This window comes from Bombus affinis, chromosome 16, assembly GCF_024516045.1.
Source record: "Bombus affinis isolate iyBomAffi1 chromosome 16, iyBomAffi1.2, whole genome shotgun sequence".
In the NCBI taxonomy this organism is placed as follows: domain Eukaryota; kingdom Metazoa; phylum Arthropoda; class Insecta; order Hymenoptera; family Apidae; genus Bombus; species Bombus affinis.
The window spans coordinates 6,194,024-6,199,126 of NC_066359.1; the positions used below are offsets into that span (position 1 = coordinate 6,194,024).

The 5,103-nt window shown below is 35.5% G+C and overlaps 1 protein-coding gene across 2 annotated transcripts in view; it reads right to left on the reverse strand.

Moving 5' to 3' along the window:
- The window catches only part of LOC126925493 (uncharacterized), an 80,468-nt gene extending 77,059 nt beyond the window's left edge, over window positions 1-3,409 (reverse strand). For both annotated transcript variants that reach the window (XM_050741075.1, XM_050741074.1), the window contains exon 1: window positions 2,890-3,409. The gene's annotated coding sequence lies outside the window, so the exon portion shown is untranslated. The remainder of the gene's footprint in view (window positions 1-2,889) is intronic.
- Between the last annotated feature and the right edge of the window lie 1,694 nt (window positions 3,410-5,103).

Consider the following 5,103-nt stretch of genomic DNA (forward strand, 5'->3'; position numbering starts at 1 on the left):
AATATAAACGTTTTTAGGTTGACTGACGAGATTACTCATTTTTAAATTTGTTATCTAGCCTGGTAAAGACAAACATGTTTTCCCATATCCGATTTTAGTTAATTTATATTGTTCAATTCCGAATTCGATATGGAAATTGATAACAGAAAATTCCAAAGATTTGCTTAACTGTTTTCATTACGTATAACCTATCAAAAGCTAATTTTATGTATATTTGTTCTTCTCAGTCAGTTTATTTTATTGATTTCTATTCTTTAATGTTGAGGTTATGAAAGGAAATTCTAAGAATTTGTTCCATTATTTTCTCTAGATCATACAAAGTTTCTAAATCCCGTAAAGTTTGAAGAAACTGAACTATTTCTAGTACTTTATGATTATCTAAATCTTTATGTAAAGCATGAAGATTCTTTTCGTATGTCGGGTTTACATACTAAACTTCCATAAATTATCTATTATTCTGATACTTATTTTATATCTTAACAAAACAGTAAATAAGCGAGTAACAATAAACTATTTAGTTACGTTATTTTACATTCATTAATAATGTTGTATTAACGCGATTTTTACATATTATTTTGTCGTTAAGTTGGCAAAGGATGAATGAAAACACGATTACGGAAGGAAACTCGATGTTTCGGAGAAAAACATGGCGGATCGAAAATCTGTTGCTCGGAACGGTACACGTCACGGACGCGACACAGTCACACGGACAAACCGTTACTCCCTATTTGCTTAATGAGTTAAGGACGCCAGTGAAAAATGGCGTCTAATCGCTTCTGGATTCTCTCGCGATTCTGTATACCGCGTTATGTAAGTGGCTATCAATTTCATAGATTTCCGAAGCAGTGTGCATCAACGCAAGCCATCAAGTACCGTTTGAAAAATCGCACCACTACACATACCCACTCGCCAGCCAATACAATTCTCACACGACCGTATTAACTGTGTTACTCTCAAAGATTATCAAATTTATTTTTATATACATTTGTTATTTAATATACATAACAACTGCGAAACTACTTACAAGGAAATAATTAAATATTATTAGTATATATATACACCACATTGTAAATACAAGTATTAAATAGTAATTTACTATTTGAGTGAATTACACGACCGTAAAACTTGCAATAATGCTTGGTTAATATGCATAATGATCGTAGAACTATTTTCAACTAAAAAATTAAACAGTGTTTATGTATACCGCATAATATAAGTACAAGTATTAAATAGTTTCAATTTACTACTCGAGTCAATTACACAATCGTAAAATATGTATGCAATATTCGTTAATATGTATAATAATTGTGAAACTATTTTCCACGATAAAATTAAATAATTTTAATTTGAAACATAAAACTTGTATATCTACGTCATATATAAATAGTGTTAAAATAGTACGTAATTTACCACTAGAGTCAGTTACACGACATTAACATATGATATAGATACAATGCATCGTTTTGACGATGTATCTTACGTATCCAGTTAACGAAATATCTTTCAAGGAAATTCTAAGCATCTTTCTTCAATGAATACGCATATGCGACACATTTGTTTATTGAACACACATGAATATTTATAAATATTACAGACTTATCGCAAAATGTCTTCCAAGAACTGGGGGGGGGGGGATAAGGCCGGCCAGTTAACGAGGTAAAATCCCGGTCAGTTAACGTGGCACTGCTGTACATATGCACCGTGCAGCAAGTGACTACTGTTACGGAATTTCCTGACGTTTCAATATTCATTTTCCCCGATACTCGTGATAACTAATATAACCACAGTTTATCATAATTTGTTGACGATTCGATGATCGCCACCGGAAGAATCGTAATAATTTCATGCATGACTAACTGCGTTTCCAGCACGACGCAAGAACAGAGAAGCTATTCTGTATTACAATGGTAAGATATTGGAGAATGGTTTCGGAGAGCTCGAATTTCGAAATCGAAACTGGTCCGGCTGATATGTTCGAATTACCAATTTCGAGGCAGGCGGATTGTAAGGTTTTCATTTACAACGGACGACCAAAGGAGAGATACATACGGCCTCGCCGTGGAAACGTACACGTATGCACACGCATGTACGCGTATATACGTAACATACGAGCGTGACACGTCGAGAAATCTATGGCTTCAAGAGGACGGTCGGAAGACGGGCGGAAATGGGAAATGCCTTGGTCGACCGATCGGGAACCCTTTTCGTCGGACTTTCAACGTTTCCGTCGGCAACAGCCACCATGTTAGCGCTGCCTTGAGCCGCCTTTATTGCGCAGCGAGAGAGAGACCAACGTCAAAAAAACTGCCCCGCGCTCTCGTTATCTCTCGCGAAAGAGGGAAAAAAAAGTACGGCTGAGTACACACGGGGCAACGAGTAATTCGCGACAATAGCGACGAAAATTATTCGCATCTGCAATTGTGCACTATCGGTTCGAAGAGCAACGGCCTCGTTACGTCGCCGAATAAATTTCCTACCAATTTTTCTCTAAAGCAATATCCACCCTATATTTCTTTCTAATACAACATGTAAATTAGCCTTTGTTTATATGATACGTATAAAAAATATCGAATATTTGAAAATGCCGAGACGAGTGGAAAGCCATGTTCAAAATATTTACAACGGACGTCTTAGAAGAAGGAATGTTGCAGAGAAATTCTAACGAGCTTAGAAAGAAGAGAGGTACGAGATACGATGGATAATCGTGATAGGAAATCACGATTTCGACCCATTTCCGGATCGACCTTCGTACCATCTGCGGCACATAAACAAGCACGCAAAGGCTATCCGTAATGGATGCACAGGGCTGTCCAACGGAATTACAATTTCGCGGGTAACGAAAAGAGAAAGTTATAGTACGAATTAGATTATACAGAAAATTTGACTTACAGCATCTCCTTAGTGGCGGAGCTTGCGAAGTACATCACGGTGGCGGCGGCGGCACAGCAGTCACGGTCACAGTCACGTAAGCCCCGAACAACGGCCACGAACACAAGCGAAGAAACACTCATCACTGTCACTAGGCTGCTTTTTTTTTGACCAGTGGATCTCGAATAAATACATGTACGCACGCGAGAGAGTACGAGAGCGACGCGTGTCCAAATATTCGATAGTCGAGAAAAGAAAAACGATTTCTTCGACGTTCCCGTTCCGCCTCGTCCTTTAACCCGCGAGAAGTAAGGAACACTAGGGAACACGGCTCGAACACGAATAACTTACGGACACTGAATTCTGGAACACGGAAGTAACTCGCGGTACACTGAATTCGTCAAAAAAGCAACTGCCGTGCAGGCAAAGCCTAGAGTTACAGAGAGCACCGCGCTCCTGGCTCGTACCGATTTTAACCTCGCTTCGTAGTGATTCGGTGCAGTCGAGTTTCTTGACTGAGCGGCCGATGCTCGCCGAGCCGTGCCCCGCCAGGCGCCACTGCTGCCACACGACTGCTGTAGCGATGCTCAAAGTTACTAGGTACACCGCAGAAGCGTTGTGAGCCACTATTCTTTTAAATTCTATTATACAGTAATTTTTTAATATTAATTTGAGGAATAAATTGCGCGTGATTTTTTTAAGGATATGGTATTTATGTCGATTAAAATTGTATACCTGTGAGGATATTTTAGTTTGGAAAGTTTTGTTAATTTAGTATATTACTGGCAAATCATAAATGTTTTATAAATGAGTGTTATATGATTTTAATAGTTGTATATTAATAATTCATAATAATAATTTATATTATATGTGATTTTATAAATGTTGCATAATGTTGATAATAAATACATCTCTCTTTTAAATTTATATTTAGAATCAATTCTTAATAAATAGTATATAGGAATTCTATATAGATGAAAATTATCGTTGTGAGGATATTCTGATTTACAAAATGTTGCAGATTTTAGTAACTGATTAAAATTTATTATTATTCATTATTACAAAATATTAAATCTTAAATATTTCATGAATGAATTTAATTTTTTATGGATAAATTTAGAAATATTATATGATGTTACTAGTAAGTAGTACATTTCTTTGCAGGTGAAAAGCTTTTTTTTTGCAAACTTTGCAAATGCAAGTAAAACCGGTTCTAAATTATTTCAGAGCTATTAAATCATTTCAGAAGATATTTTATACCAAGTAATTGCAATGACGTTACGTGTTGACAGAAAATTATGATTGCGTGCAATAAAGTTCTGATTACTACGGAAATAAACTTGTCTTCACACTTTGTTACGCTATACGTTTTTATTCGCATTTCTTTGTTGATAAAAAAGAAAGAAACGTCATTTCCGCTTATTTCCAAACTTCGTAGACCATTATTGTAAAATATTCGATAATAATAAAAAAAATATAAAAGTGTATACTATAATTTTAGTTGGTCCTAAGATACTCGTAATTAATCTAAATTAATGTATAATAAAACAATAATTGCGAGTTTTAAGTGGAACAAAGTAGGGAAATGCGATTCTTCGAGAAATTTATAACGACCTAGTAGCAGCATTAAGAAGAGGGTCACTCTCTCGTCTCGTGCTTTCATTCGCGGAAGAAGAAATCGCACCGAATCGCGATTACCTCTTTAATTAATTTAACAAGCTATTCTTTGCAAATTTATTGTAAGAAGTGCTATTGTATTACACATAATCATCTTAGAAGCTATTCTATGTGAAATTTCTATGCAAATATTTTAATATTGTTATCTCCTCATAATACCATTATAATATTTAATAAAATACTAAATTATATTCCCGACCTTCTTTATCAACTTTAAAATAAAAAGAAAGATACAGTATTATTCAATCATGATTTTTAAGGTTCGAAATTACTAACCTAGTCTTCATATTTCTAATTTTCAATTTCAAAATTTCTAATTTTCTAATCCATAATTCTATTTGTCAATTAAAAAATATTTAATTTTTCCCTCCAATAACAAAGCGAGCACTGTCGACGAGCTTCTGTATTTTTTTGCTTAATTAGAGCATTTTTTAATCGTAGGTTGGCAATGGCGAATCCATGCATTGGTCATCTGCCGAAGTGGCGAGGCCTGATTGGTTGGCGAACCTTTCGTTTTAATGGCGTGGCAGCCACGAACCAGTAGTGGGGGAAACCGGC